At 37.0% G+C, this 26770-nt stretch overlaps 1 protein-coding gene across 26 annotated transcripts in view; it reads left to right on the top strand.

Moving 5' to 3' along the window:
• CD36 (CD36 molecule (CD36 blood group)) overlaps positions 1–26770 on the top strand; it is a 93770-nt gene that overhangs the window by 13153 nt on the left and 53847 nt on the right. For 9 of the 26 annotated variants that reach the window (XM_024990418.2, XM_059885381.1, XM_024990431.2 and 6 more), the window contains exon 1: positions 19094–19200. The exons of 2 other annotated variants lie outside the window; for them this stretch is intronic. The gene's annotated coding sequence lies outside the window, so the exon portion shown is untranslated. Of the gene's footprint in view, positions 1–17581; positions 17649–18296; positions 18401–19028; positions 19201–21901; positions 21954–25960; positions 26113–26770 lie in introns of those variants that run through there. 15 more of the 26 variants (XM_059885383.1, XM_024990434.2, XM_059885386.1 and 12 more) reach the window with 7 other exon arrangements.

Below are 26770 nucleotides of genomic sequence, written 5' to 3'. Positions count from 1 at the left end.
AAGTCTTATCTAGGAAGAGGGAAGATAAGCCTATCTTGGTAATGCAGCAGCAGTGACCCAGATTAGCTGGGAAAGGGGGACACATGATGCCTGTGGCTTAGACAGTGTTCATAAGAGGTCTGTATTCAGACATAATTACAGAGCGTTTTGTTTTTGTCTTGACTCTTCATGGTCATAGAGTGTCCTTGCCTAAAGTTGATGTTCTGTGAAATTGGTTCTGTTCAACATGAGGATACCACAGCCAGGTGTGAGAGCCAGGGCAGTGTCCAGAGACAACAAGACCTAAGTGATAGCACCGGGCCAGGTCCTGGATGTCAGGGGCTGTTTTCTCTCTCATGATAAAATTCTTTGCTACTTCAGTAATTAAACTTACTTCCATGAAATCCACTTTCCTGTACTTTGGTGATAAGATTCTAACAGTTCTTTGTAATTTCCTCCCTAAGCCCTATGGTATGCTCAACCCATTGCGTATTTTAATACAAAATTTGATTCCTCTTAAGCTAGCAATATGATGATGATCAATAAGGACCACAAAAGTAGATTGATCTATGTATAATAACTACAAAGGGCACAGATTGTTAGGGAACTGATTATTTTTTGTACTTATACCATAAACACTAATCTTTTATGTAAATATAAACCATTGGCATATAGGAAATAAATGGAATAAAATTTTAATTTTATTTAGTGAAAGTTACTTGTGAAGATTTTAAAGGGTCTTTCCACTTACTATATAGAAAAGAATTTAATAATCAGAGACTGGAATTTTGGAGTTGGGAATTATGATGAATCAAAATATCTCTGGAAATATATATCTAGGCTAAACATATAAATGTGGTTTAAAAACTTACTACTTAGACATTCTAGATGCCTACTAAAAAAAGTGAGATAATCTTTTTCTTTTACATAATGGACTGTCATTATCATCAGTTATGCTTAAAGAAAAGAACATCTAATTAAGTGATTTAAGTTCATGATTGAATAATCTTTAAGCAATGTATGGATTTTAAATGAGTAGAAACTGACAAATGTCCCATGCTAATAATTTGCTTTGTAACTTGTTACAGATATGTACAGAAAGTGTTGCAGGTGGAAGGCTCTGAAGAGAGAAGGAGATAAGTTTATATAAATCAGGCTTATTCTATAAGTCACACATGAAAAAATATCTTCCACAATGTAATATTTAATGTATTTGTAATATTGCTAAATATAACACTTTTTTTGACTTATACATATATGATCTTTAAACATGAGCTATTTAATAGGCTCAAGATTACCAGTTTCATATGTAAGATTAAGTTTCTTCATCTTTGAGTTTCTTGATTGGTTTTAGAATAGAATAAAAGCAATAAAGAAGAAATAGTTATTTATTTTCCAACTCTGCTTTATTTATCATATTATCTTATTAGTGAGGATAGGATGTTTTGATTGAGCTTCATGAAATTTGGCCTTTAGTTACCCTTGAAGATACGATCTAAACCAAGAAAGATGCTCATTTTTCATTGTCTCTTTACGGTTTACTCTTCTGTATGATTCTATTTCATCTTTCCTGTTTTCAAGTAAGATGTGTAGCTTTTTTTTATGTGAACCAGAAATAATAATTTACAACAGGAAATGGAAGTTAAAAAGTTAAAATTCAAGTTAAATATTTAACTTTTAATTAGACAATAAGGCTTAAATCATTTTAAAGACTATAGATACTTGTCATGGGCCTAGAGGTGGGTTTATTCACTCTTTAGTACAATCAAAGGCAGCACTTTGGATCCTTAAATCTGAATGGTTCAATAATTACATTACAGAAGACTCCTGATAACTGATTTAATTCTTTGTTAACAGTAAAAAAAAGGGAAATAATACAATAAATATCCATTGGCTACTTGGGAACGTAGTCTATTCTTGGAGTCTGTTTTATGCAGGGTCAAATTAGTATAATGTGCTTTTGGATATGTGTGTTCTTTAATATTATTGTCTAGAAGTTTACTACAGATGGAGTTACATTACTGCTTTTTGTCAAAAGAAGTATTTTGAGTACCCATTTAAGCAGCAGGTACAATCTGAAATGAAAAGGATTCAAGCCAATCCGTTTTCTTACCTGAAATATTCCTGCACATGATGTGCTTCTGAAAACTCTTTAACACATCACAGGTATCCTCAAAACCGTTGTTGTGACTGATGCCAGAATAAAAAGGTAGCTTTCTTATTCTTGTTTACATATGTTCCTTTCTTCTCGGAGCATATCAGGCTTGGCGGCAAACAGTGGCAATGGTTTTCAACTGCAAAAACTATCCAGATGATTTCTTCCAGAGTCTCCTTTTCCCCCACTGTCATTAGGCTTAGATTCTCCTCTCTTCCATCCTATCCTTTTTGAACTGTCATAATGCATCTACATTTTACACATCTACTGGCCAAACAAGAAAGATTACATGTTCAACAAAAAGCAGGCTCATATAATAATTTTTTCCATTGTTTCTTTCCGACAAGGTCCAGTTATTGACTCTAGACTAAGTAAATCAAAGGATCGATGTCTCCTGCTTACTCTTCCATGGCTGTTTGCAGTTGATCTTTGCTCCTCACTCTCATCCCCACATCTCTTCACCAGCTCCCATGAGGCTGAGCATGGCCCTAAGTCCACCAACCTCAGCCTGGAATGTGAATTGGGAAAGTGAGAAATTAGGGGATTAAATACTTCCTAATGTTAATATCAACTGAAGTCTGTGCAGGCTCATATTATCTGCTCTGCTATTTGTAGAGCAAATGCTATGTCACTTCAGCCTGAGCCAATATAAAAGAAGTGTCAAGCCCCTCAGTTCCTTTGACCTTTAGTGTATTGTCTCTGCTTTTACCAGGACTGTTACTCAGTTCTTACCCAGTTTTCATTAATTTTCTTTCTACCCTTGCTGTTATGCTCCAGAGCACCATCAAAAAAAAAAAAATAAAATAAAAGCTTAACCAGAATCTCTCTCCCACTCATGATGATGGCTGTAAGGGCATGCTTTCGTTTTACAACCCTTTGCCACAGCTGCTGCCATGAACTGCACCATTCTCCCACTAATCCAAACGCTGTCAGGAATGAGTCCACCTTCTCCTCATTAGACTGAACACAAGTCTTAGTGCAGAGCTATCTATCTTCCCAGTATTTGCTTAGTTTTCTATGTAGATTCTCATCCCAATGTACTGCTTTTAACTTGGCCCTTTAAAAATGAAAACACTTACCCGTCCCTTTCCCTATTTACAATTACTTAACAGTTCTATTCTGCTTCCAGAATAACGTTCAATCTCCTTGAAATATTATACAAGGAGCTTCAACATCTGGCCTTCACCCCTTCTTCTCACTTTTTCTCTTCCTTTAAAAATCAATTTTTGTTATTTTACAAATATATCACTCACTCCTATCTTGAATTTGTGCAATACAGCAGCTTCCCACCAGTCATCCACTTTACACATGGCCATATTATATGTCAGTACTACTCTCTCAATTCTTCCCACTCTCTTCTTCCTCTCCTGTGTCCACATGCCCATTCTCTATGTCTATTCTTGCCCTGAAGATAGGTTTATCTGTACCATTTTTCTAGATTCCACATCAGTTCGGTCGCTCAGTCATGTCCGACTCTTTGCAACCCCATGAATCGCAGCACGTCAGGCCTCCCTGTCTATCACCAACTCCCGGAGTTCACTCATACTCATAGAGCAATTGGTCAAATTCTAAACAAAGAATTACACTTTTTGTGTTGATTTTCTGATTGTAGAATTATATAGCAAATGTTTGTAAAGATTTCAATAAAATTTTCCAGCTAAACAGAAATGACGCAGGTAGAATGGTTACTGAAATTTCTACACAAATCTCTTAACAGAAACATGAACTTAACTCTCCATGCCCAAAAATACCTTCACAGAAACTCAGGATTCCAAGTAAGGGATGACAGTACCTGGGTCAAGGAGGGACTGTATTTTGAAGAGATTTTAAGAGATACATAATGGATGGCCTCAAACTTTTTAAAGCAGGAAATAAAACTTTATCCTGAGAAGACAGGTTTCCAGGGAAATACTTAGGAAAATGAAGATGCCACAGCAAAACCAAGAGAGTGAAGGCAAGAGTCACAAGATAGGAAAAAAGTAAAGGACTGCTTAGCACAGCTCAATTCACTTACAATCTTGTTTTTAAAATGTATATAGATATCAAATGAATGTTTGTTAGTTTTTTAAAAGGACAAATGATATTTTTAAACTTAAAGAAAAACAGACAATTGCCTTATTTGCTCCACCCTGTCCCACTCCCCATGTTAAATTTTAGAATACTGAACTATTTTTAGATGACATACTTAAAGTGTTCTTGATGTTTAAAAAAAAAAAAAAAGCTGTTTTTTTTTTTAATACAACTTCCTCCTGTAGAAGAGAAGGATCTAACTTTTATGTATTAAATACAATACCACTCCATCCTTCACATCTATATACATACTTCTCACCTTCCATCTAATAGTGTAGGTATTTTTCGAATAGTATTGACTGTGTAAATCATTAGAAATTTTCTGAGCAGCAGAGCCAAGAAATAAACAATGAGTGCTTGCTTTCTGGTGCAATTTATGTTTTCCTGGTAATAATTGCATCCTTATATCCTCTGTCCTCTTGGTCCAATATTAATTGGTTTTTGTTTTTTTCCCCTTGACCTGTGACATAATTCTTACTGTGAAACTTCCCTTCTGCTGTTCCTGGAAATTCCCTATGCCTCTCATTTGTTGTATTAGTTATTTCCTTAATTCCCCGTCTACTTTTACTTCCTTGTTTCAGTAAAATTTATATTCTGAGATTTCTTGGGCTCCTTATAAAACAGTAAAAGAGAAGTAAAATTTAGGAAGCCCGTGTGTATATTAAAATGTCTATATCCTCTTTGTTGAAAATATATTTGCACAGAGAATAACAGCTGGAGATAATTTTTGGACATTTTTGAAGAGATTGCTATTTGACTTGTAAATCCCCAGTGCTGCTGTCTGTTGTCTCTTCGATTTGTATGTGACATTACTCTCAAGCCCACCAGAGGTTTTTAAGAATTTCTCTTTATTTTTGGTACCTGTGATGTGAAAACATGCAGCTAGGTCATAGCCTGTGGCCCTTTATATCCGCTCTGCTGTAGATGGGCGACTTTCTGCACTCTGGGGATTTAATGTCCTTTGATTCTGAAAAATATTCATGCATTCTATCCTATTTCCACTTTGTCTGGTTTTATTTCCACTTTGTCTGGTTTTGTTTCCTCTGGAAACCCCATTATGTGGATGTTGGGTCTGTTCTATAGCTAGCTACTCTAATGCTGCTCCGTGGCTCCTCTGTACTCAGATATTCCAAATGCTTGCTCCACTGTGTTACTTCTACTATCATGGTTTTCTTTTTCCAGATTGCTGCCTTTTATTTATGTGGATTTTAGGATTTCATGGTTTTCTTTTTAAAGTGATTCTTTCCTATTTATTTTTTAAAATTATGATTAGAATTTTTATATTAATTTTTAAATTTTTGGCTGTGCTGGGTCTTCATTTCTGCACAGGCTTTTCTGTAGCTGTGGTGAGTGGGGACTGCTCTCTTTTTGCGGTGGCTTCTTTTGTTGCGATACATAGGCTCTAGGTGCATGAGGTCCAGTGGTTAGGGCTCCCAGGCTCTACAGCACAGGTTCGGTAGTTGTGATGCACAGGCTTAGTTGCTCCACGGCATGTAGTTATCTTCCTGGACCAGGGACTGCGTTGGCTGGTGGATTCTTTATCACTGAGCCACCAGGAAAGCCCCATGGTTTTTTACTAGTTTCATGATACAAAATTGTCTCTTACTTGTCTGATGATAGTAATCACAAAAATATTTTGTTTTTTATTCCTTTTTCTTGTATTCAACCTTATTGTTTATTTGTATTTGACTTTTTTCATGCAAGTCAGAAGTATTCCTCAAATGTCTGGTGGTTGTCCATTTATATTTAAGACTGTGGCAAAATGAATACAGATTTCATTCTAGAGTTGCACTGTCCAACTCTAGAGCCATGGCACCCCATACCAGTACTCTTGCCTGGAAAATCCCATGGACGGATGGCTGGAATCCCTGGAAGGCTGCAGTCCATGGGGTCACTGAGGGTCAGACACGACTGAGCGACTTCACTTTCACTTTTCACTTTCATGCACTGGAGAAGGAAATGGCAACCCACTCCAGTGTTCTTGCCTGGAGAATCCCAGGGACGGGAGAGCCTGGTGGGCTGCTATCTTGGGTCGCACAGAGTCGGACATGACTGAAGCAACTTAGAGACTATTGAGAACTTGAAACATAATTAATCCAGATTGAAATGTGTTCTAAGAGTAAAGTAAAAACCAGACTTTTAACACTTTGTGCCCCTGCAAAAAAATCTCATTAATAATTTATGTTTACTTAAATGATAGTATTTATGATGTTGTAGTAAGCAATATATAATATTAAAAGTAATATTACCTAGTTACTTACATTTTCAATGTGGCTACTGGATATTTTAAAGGAATATTTAGCATGAGGCTTGTATCATACTTGCCCCAGACAGTACTACTCTAGATTGAGCAGAAGGTCCTGACCATTTCACTGTGCTCCCTGACCTCCTCTCCACTTCAGCTAATAAATAGTGTCAAGTGTTTTATCTTGTGTCAGTTTCCTTAGAAAGGAATTCTGTAATGTTTTGCTTGATAGAATTCTGGAATTGGCAGTGGAAGAGAAATTAGTGTGAGGGCTTAAACTTATTTCGACATGGATCTCCCTCATATCCCTAGCTGGGCTTCCTTGTCTTAGGTCCAGAAATCTCTTACTCCATGTTTCAAAAGAGGAAACACCCCATCTTCTGACAGATGAGGAGGAAGGAGAGCAGGCTGTGTAAAACATATGGAGAGAAGCTTTAGGTTTAGGACTTCCTGAGATATTCAGTCAAGTTCAGACTCTGCTTTCCATGCACCCCATTGTCCTATGTGGACTTATAGAGTAGATGCTTTTTGCTGACAGAGTAGATTCTACATGTTTAGAATCGGATTGTAGGATGTTTGAGCAATTACCATTAGTCCATTATGCTTTCTGTATGTTGACTGATTTCTTGTCTTCACTAATCTAAATCTTTGAGCTGAACATGTGTGTTCCTATTTTTATAAATTCTACCTACAACTTTCATTTTAATGAGATTTCAGATGCAAGTGAAAATGTATTCTACCTGCCACATTTAACCAGAGGTCATAATTTTAAATCTTAATATCTTGTTATTCCCTTCTATCTTTTCTGTCAGATTATGTTCAGGTACTTAAGTCTCCTATAAACTGCTCTAATATGTCCATCTCTCTGTAGATAGGAACCTTTATGGCAAGCCAGGCTTAGCTTGTGCACATGCCTTTTTCCAACCATACCAATTACATTTCTAAATGATTTACGTGATTTATCTAATTTTATTTCCCACGAATCCCACTTCCTTCTACTTTTTTACATTTAACTCATCTTCTAGGGAAGATTAAGGATGTAAGAGTTCTATGAACATATTCTTAGGAATTCAGTCCCCATTGATCTCTTTCTTAGCTAAACTTCTATCATGTGTGTGTTTCCCACAATTTATAGTTTTTTATACTATGATAAGTTATACTGTGAGGTATTAATCCACATGGTTTTATTCTGCCCACTTCATTCTCTTTTCTAACTGCAAGATATGAAGCTGCATATTGAGGGAGAACTTTTAGTGGACCTAAGGAACTGACATTCGGTTACTATTCAGTCTTATTAAAGACTAGGAAAATAGTTGTGCCCTAAGTATGAATTCATCTCACACGTTAGTAAAGTAATGCTCAAAATTCTCCAAGCCAGACTTCAGCAGTACGTGAACCATGAACTTCCTAATGTTCAAGCTGGTTTTAGAAAAGGCAGAGGAACCAGACATCAAATTGCCAACATCTGCTGGATCATGGAAAAAGCAAGAGAGTTCCAGAAAAACATCGATTTCTGCTTTATTGACTATGCCAAAGCCTTTGACTGTGTGGATCACAATAAACTGTGGAGAATTCTGAAAGAGATGGGCATACCAGACCACCTGACCTGCCTCTTGAGAAACCTGTATGCAGGTCAGGAAGCAATAGTTAGAACTGGATATGGAACAGCAGACTGGTTCCAAATAGGAAAAGGAGTACATCAAGGCTGTATATTGTCACCCTGCTTATTTAACTTATATGCAGAGTACATCATGAGAAAGGCTGGGCTGGAAGAAGCACAAGCTGCAATCAAGATTGCTGGGAGAAATATCAATAACCTCAGATATGCAGATGACACCACCCTTATGGCAGAAAGTGAAGAGAAACTAAAAAGCCTCTTGATCAATGAAAGTGAAAGAGGAGAGTGAAAAAGTTGGCTTAAAGCTCAACATTCAGAAAACGAAGACCATGGCATCTGATCCCATCACTTCATGGCAAATAGATAGGGAAACAGTGGAAACAGTGTCAGACTTTATTTTTTGGGGCTCCAAAATCACTGCAGATGGTGACTGCAGCCATGAAATTAAAAGACGCTTAATTCTTAGAAGGAAAGTTATGACCAACCTAGATAGCATATTAAAAAGCAGAGACATTACTTTGCCAACAAAGGTCCGTCTAGTCAAGACTATGGTTTTTCCAGTGGTCATGTATGGATGTGAGAGTTGGACTGTGAAGAAAGCTGAGTGCCAAAGAATTGATGCTTTTGAACTGTGGTGTTGGAGAAGACTCTTGAGAGTCCCTTGGACTGCAAGGAGATCCAACCAGTCCATTCTGAAGGAGATCAGCCCTGGGATTTCTTTGGAAGGAATGATGCTAAAGCTGAAACTCCAGTACTTTGGCCACCTGATGTGAAGAGTTGACTCATTGGAAAAGACTCTGATGCCGGGAGGGGTTGGGGGCAGGAGGAGAAGGGGACGACAGAGGATGAGATGGCTGGATGGCATCACCGACTAGATGGACGTGAGTTTGAGTGAACTCCGGGAGTTGGTGATGGACAGGGAGGCCTGGCGTGCTGCGATTCATGGGGTCACAAAGAGTCGGACACGACTGAGTGACTGAACTGAACAGAACTGAAGCATGGATAAAAGTGGAAACACAGACTTTAGACATGAACGAATCCCAAAGAGCTGTTGTGATCCGTTCCACAGCCGACTCACTCCTAAAGGCAAGTTCTCTTCTCCCTTTCAACTCTCAGGTGGGAGGACCTCAGAACACAAGTGTTATCAGAGAGAACAAATGTCAGAAAACACTGCCCCAGAGACTATGGCAGTGAAGTATCCAGGGCTGTGTGTGGTACGTAGGCCGCTGTTTAGAAGCAGATTCATGGAGCCCCTTGGACCCTAACACTGAGCTCAAGGCCCCTGAAGGTTATGCAAGTTAGCTGAGAAAAAGAAAGGCACCACCTGCAAAGTGCTCAAGGCCAGAACCAGGGAAAGTCATAGCTGCAAATTTTGAGAGGGCATGCTCTGTGTTCTCATCTCCTTCTCTGAAAATAGCCTGTACTGAGAAAGATGTAACAAGAGTTTTAAACTTGAAATGACTGAGGAACAGCAAAAATGAAATTTCTTAAAAGTGACTAAATATGCTGTATCAGACAGAATGGAGGTTTGAGATAAAATGAAATTTAGTGCAACAAAATTTTGTTTTTGCACACCTGAGTCTGTGATTGTAAAACTCATTTCCATTTCAGTAATATACAGTATGCAGCCATTCCCAAAGTTTCTTTCTCACAAAAAACAAACAAAAAAGAAAACCTTTTCCAGGTAACCATGATTATTTTTCTTTGTTTTAGATTAATTTTATGTTTCATATTCCCTTTGTCAGGTTAAACAGTTTTGTTTCCCAGAGCAATAGAAACTTGGACTTAATTTTTATTTTGAACTTTGATTTTGAAAACTTAACATGTAATATTTTCTCCTTAACCCACTCCAGTATTCTTGCCTGGAGAATCCCAGGGATGGGGGAGCCTGGTGGGCTGCCGTCTACGGGGTCGCACAGAATCAGACATGACTGAAGTGACTTAGCAGCAGCAGCAGGGGACAGGAGATGGTCTTGATTTTGAGTTGATTGTATATACATACACGTGTATATGCAATTTAAGCAAATAATTGTATTATCAAGATGGTATGACAGCCCAATATTTAAAAATGGCTGCTTTAGAGAAGAGTTAGAATTTTGGAAGCTGATAGTTTTCCTAATATTTATTATTTGACAAGTAAAGTTCCCCCCATATTCTGATCTACTTTTATTGGAGCATTCTCTTACTTGCAGACAAGTGTCCTAGGTGATACAACCATAGCTTGGCATTCTTTGACCTTGAGCAGTTTACTTGACCTCTCAGTCCTTTTGCCTCTCAGTACTTTGGTACTTTTCAGTTCAGTTCAGTCACTCAGTCGTGTCCGACTCTTTGAGACCCCATGGACTGCATGGTACTTCTACTATTTGTAAATTAAGGAAACCAACAATTCTTACTTCAAATTATGGTTATGAAGATTAATTTAGATAATCCATATAGAGTCCTTTGAAAGGTGTTTGCCTGCAGTAAGTGCCCTCGATGTGAGCCATTTGTCTTACACGACACACTTCGGGCTTTTAAAAATTGTGCTTCTGATAAGTTTTATCATTTCACACATTAAACACCAAGTGGTTTTCCAAGGAATAAAAAATGGTGATGTGATTATTTTAAAAGTCAGTCAACACACAATAAGAATTTGTCTGCTGCCCTCCAATAAGATTCTAGAGATAAGTTCAATGACTTTTAAAAGCACTCTCCATATGTATACATATATGCCCTCTTTTTTTTGATACCCTTCCCATTTAGGTCACCACAGAAAACTGAGTATAGAGTTCCCTGTGCTGCATAGCACAGCATGCCAGGCCTCCCTGTCCATCACCAACTCCCAGAGTTCACTCAGACTCATGTCCATCGAGTCGGTGATGCCATCCCGCCATCTCATCCTCTGTCGTCCTCTTCTCCTCCTGCCCCCAATCCCTCCAAGAATTAAAGTCTTTTCCAATGAGTCAATTCTTCACATGAGGTGGCCAAAGTATTGGAGTTTCAGCTTCAGCATCAGTCCTTCCAATGAACACCCAGGGTCTCATTACTTACTATTTTATACATAATATTTGGAGCTCCTTTCTATCTGCTGGATTGGATGCTTCCAGATTCAAAATGATTTTTGCTCAAATAAGCTCAATATTTAAAAAATATAAAAGTACTCATCAGAAATAGCTTTGGTTATATATAGTCAAAGGACGACAGGACATTAGACACCATTTAGGTGGTATTTTCAATTAGACCTAAATAATTATTTGGCCTGTAATCTCATTCTACAAGGTTTCCCATATACCTGAATGTTTATTCGTGGTTTTAAACATTGAAGCTCTGTAAATTTCAGGGTAATAAGAGTCCAGTCCCTGTCTCCAAGGACTTTGGGAGTTACCTATTGGATAGAGGAGAGCAAGACTCTGCCTTTTTTTTTTTTTCAACACCAAAAACATTTTGTAATGGAGTATAGCCAATTAACAATGTTGTGAAATTTCAGGTGAGCAGTGAAGGGATTCGGCCATATATATACATGTGTCCATTCTCCCTGGAGAAGGAAATGGCAACCCACTCCAGTGTTTTTGCCTGGAGAATCCCATGGATAGAGGAGCCTGGCAGGCTACAGTCCATGGGGGTCACAAAGAGTCAGATATGACTGAGTGACTGAGCACATCCATTCTCCCCCTAACCCCACTCCCATCCAGGCTGGCACATAACATTGAGCACAAGTTTCATGCGTATGCAATAGGTTTTGTTGGTTATCCATTTTAAATACAGCAGTGTGTACATGACTTTCCCAAAGTCCTTAGCTATCCCTTCCCCCCAGCAACCACGAGCTCATTTTCTAAGTTTGTGAAGACTCTGCTTCTTATTACCTAAATTCAGTTGAGCAACAGAGAAGAGGGAAGGAGTCGAGGACACACCGCCGGACAGAGGCCAGAGGGAGGGTTACACAGAGAAAGAACGTGCTGCCCTCATACTGCCTCTGGGTCTGGTAAGGTTAGTACAGCTTAGAATTGAATATGATCAGAAAGCATTATAACTGGCTGGCACCAGTAAAGTAGATTTTAAAATGAATGACCTGAGATTGTGAAGAAGAAAAACTTTTTTCACAGAGATAGCATCTTTATTACCATTATCAATGATACCAGTAATTACAACTAGTTGTTTTAATAAATGCATATATTTTATCTTACTTGATCTCCATGGTATTATGAAATAAATATTGTTATCATCCTCATCTTTTAGAGGAGGAAACTTAAACACAGAGAAGTCAAGCAATAGGTCCAAGACCATTTGGGATACTCACTATCAACCCAGCAACTTGTCTCCACAATCTGCAATCTTACCCACTCACTCTCTGTCCCAAAGTTCCTCTGCAGAACCCAGGCTATCAATGTGTGTCCCAGAGCACATGAAAAAAGAAAAGATCCAACCAACCATCAAGGATCCTGTCCTGTGTGGCCAGAGGCAATTGATCAATAGACATCAAGCCAGGCAAGCTTTTACAAGATAAAACCCCTTTGTGGACAATAGCTATATTTGGGCTTCACAAGAAGTCGATAGTTACCAACTTATTTGCTTGCCAGACCCAGAGCAGTCTGAATTCCCTTTTTTCCTGCAGCCCAAAGGACTGCCCCTTTCCCTATCTCAAGTCTCTCTGTCTCTCTGTCTTTCCTGTCCTCTCTTCTTCATTCTTCCTGTTTACAAAGATAAAAAATACAGGTCACAAAAGGTTATGTGCGTGTGCTAAGTCGCTTCACTAGTGTCTGACTCTGGGCGGCCCCATGAACTGTAGCCCGCCAGGCTCCTCTGTCCGTGGGGTTCTCCAGGCAAGAATACTGGAGTGGGTTGCCATTTCCTACTCAGGGAATCTTTCCGACCCAGGAATTGAACCCCTGTCTCTTATGTCTCCTGCATTGGCAGGCAGGTTCTTTACCCCCAGTGCCACTTGGGAAGCCCTACCAAATATTGTAAGATAATTTGTAGACTTAACCTTTCAAGTCAGATATACCGCCTATATACTCCCTTTTGCCTTTTCTTAGAAAATGTTAATTGTCCTTCTAATTTAATTCAGCACTTCCCCAACTGTCTTTATGAAACACTGTTCCAGTAGATGTTAATAAAGATATCCTAGGGTGACACATGGTCAAATAAGTTTGGGAAATAAGGCATACCAGGACGTTCTCTTGGAGCTGTGTTATGAGAATAGTAAGACTGAGAAATCATGAAGTAAGGAAACTGTTGAATATGACTTTTAATTTAAATATTCTGGGTCCTCTTATATACTGGGCTCAGTTTTGTTTTGTTTGTATTGGAGTATGAAAAAACTTTTAAAGTGAGAGGAACAAAAGAGATTAGAGGAAAATCCATATTTCTAAAAAGTCAACTTCTATGACATAGTGCTACAATATAGACTATTCATATTGTAAGAATGTTTTATGGTAAAAATTATTGAGCCAACAAAGTTTTAATTCAAAATATTTTTCCTCTGTGCTTTCAAATGGAAATAAATTCTCCCCATGTTTATTACCTTTTAAAAATACAATTGCAGTATCGTTTCTGTCTTATTATGAGTTAGCATTTATACAACCTCAGGTTTCTTATTTCCTTAGCCTTGAATATAAATGTTTGCTTTCTCTAACCCCTAACATTCCCAGTAAGATGATATGCTTTACCTGTAGTAGGAGATATTTGTTGTTGTTCTGTTGCTAAGTTGTGTCTGACTCTGCGACCCCATGAATTGCAGCATGCCAGGCTTTCTTGTCCTTCACTATCTACCTGAGTTTGCCCAAACTCATGTCCATTGAATCAGTGATGCCATCCAACCATCTTATCCTCTGTCATCCCCTTCTCCTCCTGCCCTTAATCCTTCCCAGAATCAGGGGTTTTTCCAGTGAATTGGCTCTTCGTATCAGGTGGCCAAAGTACTGGAGCTTCAGCTTTAGCATCAGTCCTTCCAATTTATATTCAGGGTTGATACCCTTTAGGATTGACTAGGTTGATCTCCTCAGGAGCCTAGTAGGCTGTAGTCCATGGGGTTGCTAAGAGTCGGACACGACTGAGCGACTTCCCTTTCACTTTTCACTTTCATGCATTGGAGAAGGAAATGGCAACCCACTCCAGTGTTCTTGCTTGGAGAATCCCAGGGACAGGGAAGCCTGGTGGGCTGCCATCTATGGGGTCGCACAGAGTCGGACACAACTGAAGCGACTTAGCAGCAGCAGGTTGATCTCTTTGCAGTCCAAGGGACTCTCAAGAGTCTTCTCTAACACCACAGTTTGAAAGCATCAATTTGTTGGCACTCAGCCTTCTTTATGGTCCAACTCTCACATCCATACCTAACTATTGAAAAAACCATAGCTTTGACTACACAGATCTATGTTGGTAAAGCGATATTCCTGTGTTTTAATACACTGTCTAGGTTTGTCACAGGTTTTTAATCCAAGGAGCAAGCATCTTTTAATTTCATGGCTGCAGTCACCGTCTGGAGTGATTTTGGAGTCCAAGAAAATAAAATATATCACTGTTTCCACTTTTTCTTCATCGATTTGATGTGATGTGACCAAATGCCATGATCTTAGTTTTTAAAAAGTTGAGTTTTAAGCCAGCTTTTTCACTCACCTTTTTCACCTTCATCAAGAGGCTCTTTAGTTCCTATTCACTTTCTGCCATTAGAGTGGTATCATCTGCATATCTGAGGTTGTTGATATTCTCCTGGCAGTCTTGATTCCAGCTTGTGATTTATCCAGCCCAACATTTCTCATGATGTACTGTGCATATATGTTAACTAAGCAGGGTGACAATATACAGCCTTTATGTACTCCTTTCCCAGTTTTGAACCAGTTCATTGTCCCATGTCCAGTACTAACTGTTGTTTCTTGTCCTGCATATAGGTTTCTCAGGAGGCAGGTAAGGTGGTCAGGTGTTCCCATCCCTTTAAGAATTTTCCACACTTTGTTGCTGTCCACCCAGTCAAAGCCTTTAGTCACAATGAAGCAGATGTTTTTTTTTGGAATTCCCTTACTTTTTCTGTGATTCAGCAGATGTTGGCAATTTGATTTCTGGTTCCTCTGCCTCTTCTAAACCCAGCTTGTACATCTGGAAGTTCTTGATTGATGTACTGCTGAAGCCTAGCTTGAAGGATTTTGAGCATAATCTTGCTAGCATGTGAAATGAGTGCAATTATACGGTAATTTGAACATTCTTTGGCACTGCCTTTCTTTGGAACTGGAATAAAAACTGAACTTTTCCAGTCCTGTGGCCACTGCTGAGTTCTGCAGATTTGCTGGCATATTGAGTGCAGCACTTTAATAGCATCATCCCTTAGGATTTGAAATAGTTCAGCTGGAATGCTATCACCTTCTCTAGCTTTGTTTGTAGTGATTCTTTTTAAGGCCCACTCAACTTCACACTCTAGGATGTCTGGCTCTAGGTGAGTGACCACACCATTGTGATTATCCAGGTCATTAGAAATGTTTTTGTACAGTTCTTCTGTGTATTCTTGCCACCTCTTCTTAATCTCTTCTGCTTCTGTTAGATCCTTGCTGTTTCGATCCCTTATTGTGCCCATCTGTTCATGAAATGTTCCCTTGGATCTGGTAAGAGACACAGAAATATACCAATATATTTTTTAAAATTTATATTCCTTATGCAGCAAGAAATCTGTATCTTAAACACTTGCCCCTTGATACTTAGTCTAATATTCATTTAAAACATCACTGAAATCCTTCCAAAGATATATATATATATATATATATATATATATATCTTACAAACTTAAATAAATTTAAATTAGCTTTCTAAAAGCTATACAGGTACCAAATAGTAACATAACAAACTACTTGTAAAAGGCATCCAGTATGGTTTTCTTTTCTCAATATTAAGTAAAAATTTTTATGTTTTGAAGCAGAGTTTTTAGTTCTTGTGCAATAGAAGTAACTTTTGGCAGTTTAAATAAAAATTTATTTTAAATTCTAAGGTGAATATACATATTGTTCCCTAACAGTGCCTAGAAAAAGTGGACACTCAATTAATTTGAAATTAATTTCTTTAATCTTATATGTTTGTTGCCACAGCAGCTTTTCATAGTTTCTTCCTTGAAGTCACTATCTTCTGGCAGAAACTGCCATATCTTATGAAGGATGGAGAAATATTCTCTGCCTTTATGTTAGACAACGTGTTCTTTGTGTTAGTCAGTACTTGGTAACTGGTCTCTGACTCATGCTTGAGGAAGAAGCTATGATGTTAGGTTCTCTATGAAGCTTCCCCTTCTGAAAGCTACCCCCTCTGTAGGTTTCTCACAGTACCATAGACCTTCTATTAGACCATCTTTGTATGATTTCATAATAATTTTTCTATGTGTCTGCCATTCCATGAAGCTAGAGTTTTATAATTTTTGGACCCAGGAATATCTGGTGCCAAGGAGGAATAGTTTCTTAAATTAAGTAATTCTGTGAACCAATGAGTTTTTAACTATAATTTGTATATGAAAATAATAAATAATTTTGAAACATCAAAGTAGCATAGCACAATGCATCTGCTGAGAGATTTATACTGACACAAGGTAAGGATTTAGATACGGGCAAAAACTGCCTTTCATGATCATGCATCCTTATGTCTTCTGACTAATCTTTGATATTACTTGCCACCTGGATGCATAAACCTAAGGTGATGCATTTCATGAAAATGCTGGAAATCTTAGCATTTATCTAATTTTTTAAATTTTCTCTGTCAGTTGTCTCCTCTGTAGGAAATGTAGGCTAACCATACCTAATTACAGAATTTTCTATAGATTTAAATAATAACATGGAAGTATTTAGCCTGACAACTGATCCATAATAATATATCAACAAATACTTGTCCTCCCCTTTATCCTTTCGTAGAATTTTTCAAGTTGTCCTTATAAGGAGGAATAAATAGTATTCTGTTTTTATATTTAATAATTTAATTTAGATAATTTAAAAAGCATATTTAAAATAAAATAAAATTTAAAAAGGCAAGAGCACTGGAACCAGAATAATTTAGAAAAAAACTAACCTCACTCTAGTAACAGGGTACAGTATTTGGGAATCAAAGAGGTGTAAACTATTCCAATTACCCAGGAAATTAATATTAAATTGACTAGCACTTCTGAAAGTATAATGACATACAAAAAATATTAAAGTAATACACTAGCAAATATCAGGCCAGATCCTGGGAGAAGATATGTGAAAAGAGGTGAAATATACAAAATAAAAATAAACAAAAAGAAACATCAGGAGAAAAAGAGAGCAATATTTTAGCTGAGGGGCTTTGTTTTTTTAACTGCTCTTAGGGCAATGTAAGACGAGCATTTCTTCAGATCCCTGAAACTTCATCTGTTAAATGACCAAGATTAGATGACTCTTAAAATTTCTTCACATTTTGTAATAAAAAGTCACGAGCAAGAGAGAAAAAGTGTGTCATACATGGAAGTGGGTGAAAGGTCTTTGAACTAAGAGTCACAGCTATTTATAAATGAGTAAATGTGGATGTCCCGTGAGCCCAGAGCCTTGTGGTTGTCTACTCTAGAATCTTCATGTGTAACTGTCCTCTGTGTCTAAGCTACATCTCTAGAAGATGAGCTCCTTAAGGTAAGTGTTGCTAACCTATCCAAGCCAATTTGGGCACACATTGTTACTGGGTTATCTTGGTACATGTTGGTAGCTTTCAATAAATAACAGTGGGGAGAGCTACAGATCTTTCTCAAAACAGGTACAAAGAAAGCCCTCTCAGTACTGGCTTCTAACAGAAGCAGTAAAGAAGCAGTTAAATAGCAAGGTTCCCCAGCCTGCTCTATGGGATTTGTGAAGTACCCACTCTCTGTCCTTCTAAGTGTCCCAATAGTTCTTGCCTGGAAGTTTCATCGGGGGCACACACAGCATGCTAACTATAGAATTCAGCTAACTGTCCAATCCCACTCAGGCAGCCAGGAATGCCCTGAAATCAAGAGCTAGACAATAAACTTGGTGGGTTCTTATAGCCTGTGATATAAGGATAGAGAGTTAGCCAGTAATTTTTCTGGTCAGTTCATAAATCTTTGAAACCATTAATTTCACCAGTGAAAACCTCTCTGTTATATTTATTGTGAAAATTTCCAGAGTTTAGGAGAAAAGGCAACTAAAATACATATTTTGATTACATGCTAAGTAAACAGTTCTAGAATGAATATTCTCAACTAGGTTAGCTGTCCACTTAGATTAAAAGTATTCAATACTCCATCATTGCATTTTATTTTCAAGGTTTTGAAGTACATTCCAGAAAATCTCACTGGAAGGATCAGGCTTTCTTCTTCTTGATGACAGGATTCTAAGAACACAGTGGACACATAACAGATTTTCATTAAGTATGTGTGTGGGTGTGTGTATGAGGCTACATGTCATCAACATTAATCCTTAGAGAATTAATGCCTTAAGTACTATCAGGAAAATCACATATTTTTGTCTAATTTAGCATATACTGTAATGGCTTGATTTGCTTTTAGAATATATTTATCTTAGTTTCTTCTTATGAGTTGCATATATAATAGCATAGTCAGCAAACATTGCTAATCTTACATGGCAAAAGAATGTCGTAACTAGCATAAACTTGAGCTTGTCCATTTTGCAAAACCCTGCCCAATGCTGCTATCATCTCCAGCTTTCCGCATTCACTGATGCCTTGTTTCTTATCCTGAAGGCCAGTGTGCAATGTTGTTATGTGGTTCCTAGGAAGACTATAAAGTCCTACACAAAGACAAAGGATGGAAACAGTCAAGGGAATTGCTATAAGAAAATAAGTAGGGATATCTCTGGAGAGGGAGTTGCTTCTGTGTTCCTTTAAGCATCACAGAGTAATTGTTTCTTTTTTAAGGAAAGAACCAGGAGAAGAGAAGCTCATTTTCAAGCTAGAGAGCTTGGCAAACACAAGCTGCAGGGTTTACTTTGGTTTAGGAATCCCACTGCCTCACTGGAGTGTCAATCAAAATTCCACAGCCATTCTTGGATACTTGGAGGTGGGGCTGACGGATGTACAGCGGTGATTTGACCCAGCACTTGAGGCAGACACAACAAGAGTCATCAGTGTTAATTTCGTTGTCCTCCAACCAGCATTCTGAAAGTGCGTTGACACTGGTGGCCTTGCACTTTTTCATCGGACTTCCAACTGGTAATTACACCTATATTATCACTGTGAAGTTATCTAAGCTAACAAAGTAGGACTCAAAACCAGTGCCTGTAATACTAAAGTCTCTTACTTTGATCTGATTTTTGCATTGTTCTTGTCCAGTTTAAGTTGTATGTGCATTTTTTCTCTTCTCCTAATGAATAGAGTATATGAGATAGTATAGACATTAAGAAAGCCTGTCCCAAGCTTTTAGATAAGAAATTGTGTCTAAAAGGAAACAGAAGGAGTTGGTCAGGTTTTGTAATTTTGCTATGATGTTGTCAGTAATAACTAAATATTAGATGATAAGAGGACATTCAAAAATATTTGAAATTGTCTAAACCTTCCAACACACCTGTGCTTGTATACATGCTACAATGGAGGAATATCTTAGTAGAGCAATATATTAAAAGATCAAAAACTATCTTTTATTCTAAAGAAAATACATGCCCAGGAAGACTTAAATTATAGATGGCCACTTTTACCTGAAGAGGCAATTATAATGAGTGTTATTGTATATGTTTGGGACTCTCATATTAAGATTGTAAGGCAGAGCAGTTGTTCTTTCCAGTCTTGGAACAAGAAGAATCTATCATCGTCCATGGACAGGGAAGCCTGGTGTGCTGCAGTCCATGGGTTAGCAAAGAGTCGGACATGACTTGGCCACTGAACAGCACCAACCAGTAGAGGTCACAGGCACTTTGTACCGAGACATTCCTGGAATGGATCTAGTCCATTAGGGGTTACTGTGACTTGCTAGACAGGTGACTTTGGAATTTTATTTTATCCTCAAGGTAGGGAAACTCAGTCATCGTACTGTACACCTGACTTGGGCTACTGAATCTTTAATGCAATAGTTAGCAGGATACAAGCAGTAACATTATAAAATTTGCCATTAAATTAAAGCCAATTTTCTCTTTGCAAATCATTGTCACGAGGTTTTTCATGGCAAGAACAAGCTACATAAAATGACAATGGGAGGCAGAGAAAACCGGGTATAAGAATTATGTAAAATTTTACAGATTCCACACTTAATCATTTTATTGGTCACATATAATCATTTCTATTAATGACATTTATTTCAGCCTATATTATTATACAGTGTTTTGTAAGGCTTACCTTAATTTTATTTCATTGTGATTACCTTAAAGAGCTGGAAACTGTAAATTAAAATTAGATGCAGTGGTTTGCCTCAGTGAGTACTGTGTCAAGACAGCAGAAATGTTAATAAAAGCTTATTCAAGGGCTAATTCACAACTTTGCTTGCATCTTAGACAGATACAATTCTAACTGACATTTTGGTAGTTAATATTGTTACATAAGTATTCCAGACAATCCATATTTTGAATTAAACTCACAAATAATTGCAGACTTACAATTATGTATGTTACCTAAATGTAAATGATTATAAAACAAAAAAACTGAGAGGCATGCCTTATAGTAATGCTACTAAACAGATTATATATATATATATATAAAGTTAAGGACTTTATGAATGCCAGCATTATGTAAATCACTTTGGAGAGTTGGATTATGTGTTGAATCTTGTTTATTCATTCAACACACATTTGTTTGCCCACAACAAACTAGGTATTGATCATTTCCCATTCCTAATTTCATCCACTTTACACTTTGGGTAATCAATTAATTCTCTAGTATGAACATCATTATTTAATAAATTAAATCTATCACTACAGGGGATGTTGTATAAGGGTCACTGCTCTACTGGATAACTGGGGAAACTTCCACTGAGATTGGTACCACAATTTCTCAGATTTTTCCCTTAAGGATGATGAAAGATCAGTGGACTCCTAAGTATCTCAAGTCTGTGGAGTCTTAGGTTGCTTAGAAACCTGGTGACTATGGGCTTGCTATAGCAACCCAACTTATCAGTGAACGCAAAACTAACTTACCTGGCATTTTGCCAAATCTCCATATTTTTCTAGTATGAATATTCCGATCAGCTCTTCCATCACATGACTGTTTATTAGTCACACAATCAAGCTAAATAATACTACAGTTTACCAAATTTTGAAAAGAATAACTTATAATAGTTAGCAAATACAAGAAAATTAAGCTTAAGCTCACTATGTAATTTTAGTTACTTGAAATGTGTTATGTCACCTGGTTATTATCCCATTGCCTAAATTTGATTATACATACATTAAGATTTGCACTAAATTAGAAGCATGGGAAAGTTGGGCTAGTATAGTGTATCATCTATGTGATAATAAAAAGGCTCTACAAATGACTTCTATTAATATTTATAAATCCATAAATTTATCCATACATGTATATGTAGTGTATTTCAATGATATTTTACATTATAAACCCCCTTTTAACATATAAATATATTTCTTTAAAATTATTTACCACATTATTTCTCTTTAAAATCTTATATTTGTAATTTGTATACACAAATATATTAGAAAATTAATTTATTTGAAAAGCACATTTTTCCAATAATGGAAAAGACTGGGGAATGCAATCTCATCGTCAGTCTAAGTATTTGCTCTTTGTAGTATATTTTCAACTCTTTGCCTCCTTTGATTCAAGGCATGTTTTGAGATTTTAATAGTATCTTTCAGTTTATCAGTTTTTTACATTGTTGTTCAAGAACAGCAATCTCCTCGGTACCTCTTCATATGTGGGAATTGTATTTATCTTATCTCCTTATTGATTTCGACTCTCATGTTTATCACAGCCAGTAGCACAGGTGGACCCAGCAGCCTTTCCTGAGCCTAGAGTCCTATAAGGTTTTAGTTACTGTCCTTTTCTCCTGGGTTTTGGCATTTATGCATTTTGTTTTGATATTTAATAAGAGTTTGTCATATTAAAAATTCTCTTGAGAATGAAAGAGTCAGTGTGACTTAGGTTTTTATGCGATAAGGATGCATTTGCTACTTTCAACTTTTCTTTACACATCATTTCTACAGAATTGTGCAACTGATAAAATTTTTGACCCCTCTAGTATGTCAGTTTACCTGGGTAGTGCCCATGGTAATGATGATATATCTCATCTTACAGATGGAAACAAGTAGGAAGACAAAAAGTGGGCTATTTTCATTAAATTAACTGCCATCAGAACAGAAAAGCCAATTCTCAGGGGCCCTTGTTTAAGGGTCCAATGACTGGGCTACCATGGCACCTTCAACAGAGGTGCATTTGTGCAACTGGATAAAGGCCTATTTTTTAACAAAATAAGTGAGCAGTCCAGTACAAATGCACTAAATAACCCAAAGGGATCAAACTATTAGCAAGGGATCACACGTTAGCTTATAAAGAGATAGTAGATTGGCATGTACAATTAGATGGTAGAGTATAATATTCAGGAGACTTAGAATTTTTGATGGGCAAAAAACCCAATACAAGGAATGATCTATATTTAACCATTATTTTTGGCCTATGATTGAATTATTTTCATAAATTTTTGAAATCTTTAATCAATATGTCTATTCCTGGAAATGAAGATATAAACATAATTGGTCCACCTGACCATTTATAATATTTGAGAAAAGCTTATCGTGTAGTGGTAAGTCATTTGTCCTTGTACTGTAGCTACTCAATACATATCTGTGGAACAATATAAGCCCTCCTTGAGAATAAATATTTTTCAGTGTGGAGGAACCAGACTGTTTAATAATTCAGATAACCAGTCCTTTTAAATTCTATGTTGGATAGCTTGGAAAAGTAAATATATTCTTCTGCCAAAGTATTTAACATACCCATGTCTCTTTAATGTATGTTGTGATACTTGTAGTATAGGTTTTTTGGCATTTATTTGATGAATATTTGAATGCCTATTATGTGTCAGGAACTATTTTAAAATCTGGCATATGAAAGTAGATATTCCCAACACAGTTCTCAGTGAATATATTATGGAGAGTTCCACTGTGACCTTCTCCCTTGGAAGTCATAAATGAGTATACAATGAACTGAGCTTTTTTGTTATACTTTGTATGAGTAGGACACTAGAGCATTCTGGAGATATAAAGATGAATAAATACAGTCACGTGGCTTTTTGTATGTGCTTAATATTAAGACCTCTGCTTGTTGCACATGGTATACAAAACCATGTTGTAGGGACTGTTTATTTCCTTTTTTTTTAGGGACCTATTGATTAAATCACATTTCTTGATGATAGTTAATGAGCGAGAAATTTGGTTAGATGTTTAGTTATTTAAAATGTGTGTGATCTACAGTTCACATTTTACATAGAATCTCAGGATATGAGTTTGAGTGTTTTCAGCTCAAACCATTGTATCAATTTAGGGATTTGGGGTCCATAATCTGGGCTTCCCTGGTGGCTCAGAGGTTAAAGTGTCTGCCTGCAGTGTGGGAGACCTGGGTTCGATCCCTTGGTTGGGAAGATCCCCTGGAGAAGGAAATGGCAACCCACTCCAGTACTGTTGCCTGGAGAATTCCATGGATGGAGGAGCCTGGTGGGCTAGAGTCCACAGGGTCGCAAAGAGTCGGATATGACTGAGCAACTTCACTCACTCACTTAACTGAAAAACTTCAGAGTTAGCACTCTGTAGGCACAGTTAGATCAAACTGTTTGTTCTTCTGAACTTATCTGCTCTTGCCTGTTATTTGGGCGTTGGCTTTCACCCTAGTTTCCTTGAGGTTCTAAGATGGTTCCTGGCAGCATTCGTACATGTTTACTTATTACAAATAAATATGAAGATGGGGAGAGATAATAGTGAAAAGATCATTCCCACCCACACTGAACAAAAGAGTAAAGCTTTTGTGAGTCCTGAGGAGATGTATGTTTTTATAACACTGAAGTTCTTATAACATTTTAACTTACAACAATTAAATAGGGATTTAATAAAAAGAATATTAAATAGAACATTGACATTTTTAGAGGCAATATCATGTTCAGTTCAGTCACTCAGTCATGTCCAACTCTTTGCGACTCCATGGAAATATCATGTCAGTACCACGATAATAAACTTTTGAATCTTTTCTTCTGTACTCAGTGTTGTGAGTCATCTCTGAAAGCGAAGTCAGTTGCTCATGTTTTCTGCAACACAAGTTACTTCTAAATACATAGGATATACTAATGATCTGTTAGGCTAGGATAAGTTCTTGAAGAAACATTATGATCTTCCTTTCCTCTGGGAAATTCTTAAACATGTGGAAATGTCCCTCAAAGGTTATGATTTAATCAAAAAGGCTGAATTTAGTTATATTTATTCATTATGTTTCATCTTTAAAAACTGAAGCCAGTTCCCTGAAACATATCTCAACACATATGCATTGGAATTTTAAAAAAACTATGTTGTCTATTTTCAATTTTAATTTTAGTCACCTAATATTGGATGAAGATTGTCTGAAAGGATGACATTTTCAATGGTGGAATAGTTTATCACAAAAAGAAAAGGTTTCCCTGTAATTAGTTTGCACCAAAAGACTTAAAAAGAAAATCACTACAGTATTTTTTTTCCCTAACCTACGTGACATGGTAAATGAGCCAGAGAAACTTCAGTAAATAGCACAAATTTAGTTCAATCTTTATTTTGTTTTAGTTTCCTAGCATAAAGAATTTAAATGTTTTCTACTATACAGGATGGTAAGGCGTGTGTGCACAATTGTGTCTTTGCGACCCCATGGACTGTAGCCCGCCAGGCTCCTCTGTCCATGGAATTTCCCAGGCAGGAAAACTGGAGTGGGTTGCCATTTCCTACTCCAACAAGATGGGAGTATGAGATTTAAAAAATAAATGGCAGAATATGGTTCAGTTATAACCAAAATGTTTTTGGTAATAGATGGAAATTTGTGATTGTGTACTGAACTACCACTGGAGGGTGGATGTTTTTCACAACAAAACTACCAGTTAAGTGGGTAATGTGAACATATCAATAAAAGGTGTGAAGGGCCAAATGAATTTATGGTTTCTGGTAATTTAGGAATAGCTGTGATTTTATAATTGCAGTAAGTTAATTTGCATGCAATTCCAAATTTATATACATAAAACCCCACTGAATTTTGAAAAACTATTAGATAAAAAATGAGATGTCAAATAAAAATCAACTAGGATAGGTAAACGCAAGGTAACCAAGGAAGAAAAAAAGGAAAACAATGAAAACTGGGAAGAGAGAAGTCTATCCTGAAACTTATAAAAATAGTATTTGGGGACAGGCTTCTTTATAACATGGGAAATATTTAGTGGTTTTTAATTTTGAGTTGCATGAAATGGTGTGGTTTCCATGGGCTTATTTCACCTCCAAATATTACTTTTAATGTAGTCCTCTTTTCTACAACCTACTGTGATTACCCAGTTTTCCCTGAGGGGTTGCAGAAAATGAGAGGAAAAACAGGCCTGCAGCAGTCTTGGAACCTGTCCAGAAAATGTTTTTAGTCCTTGGACTACTTGAAGGACGGTGCTCCAAACCTTGTAACACAGATTGGAAAACAATGATAATCCCAGTGTATTCACTCTGAACAGGAATTTTTGTGTGTGCCATTAACAAAAGGAATATTACAGAATACAATGAAACACACTGGGATAGGATCTCGATTCACATTTTTATCTTTATCCATGAACAGGAGGCATTGTGGAGTAGCAGAGTTTGCTTACTAAATACCACGACTGAATGCCCTGAAAGCCAGGAAAAGAGTTGTTAGAACAATCTCTGAGGCTACATGTACCAAGCAGTGCAGAACTAGCGGGGCCAGTAGAGTCATTTGAGGGTGACATTCCACAGCAATTCAGATTCCGTAACTTGCTGTTTACTTAAATCACAACCTCCTAACAAAGTGACGTTCGGGAATCTGTTAAGAGGATGCACGATTTGAGTCCTTGGTTGCCTTTTGGAGAACACTGAGGATGACAGACACTTTCATAAAGACAAGGCTGATGTTACCTAAACCTACTTAAGAACTGGAAGATTTGTTTCTACTTAACCTAAGGTAAATTCCTTTATCCGAGCCATTGTCAATGCCCCTTAATGTGAAGCAAACTTTAATGTGGTTACTAACACGTGAGTGCTAAAATGAAGTTTAATAGGTAAGTTGAACTTCTCTTTTACTTAAAATTTATTAAATTTTGTGCAGATACTAAGGGGAAAGTGTTACTGTATCCCTGACTAGTTGTCATTTGCTTCATTTAAGCAGCTAATCAAATGTGTCACAGAGAAACATGCAGGACAATTGCAGGGTTCTGCTAATTTAGAATTCTGGATTTTTATGAAATTTACCTTATGCATTAAACAGTACTAGTCTTCCATTTTTATTATGTTTAGGTTTTCATGTTTATGATTTACAGAATACAGTCATGAAAATAAAATATATAGAAATAATTTTAAATGATTTATAACATTTCCAGGAAAATATTTGCTTCCAGAAGTTTTATTACATATATTAGATAGATATACACTCTATATTTGGGTGTGCATGTATGTTACAAGAATTGGTTTGTTTTTACAAACTATTATACGAAGCTTTGTTCAAAATGAAAAATACAATTAGAGTAAGATGTTCCAACTTTGAATACTTATGGATTCTTCGAAATCTTAATACATTTCAAGTTCTCCGAAGAAGTTTATTTGAGAAGTAGCACTCTAATCCA

Source organism: Bos taurus, chromosome 4 (genome assembly GCF_002263795.3).
Source record: "Bos taurus isolate L1 Dominette 01449 registration number 42190680 breed Hereford chromosome 4, ARS-UCD2.0, whole genome shotgun sequence".
Lineage (NCBI taxonomy): Eukaryota > Metazoa > Chordata > Mammalia > Artiodactyla > Bovidae > Bos > Bos taurus.
This window is presented reverse-complemented; position numbering and strand designations above follow the sequence as displayed.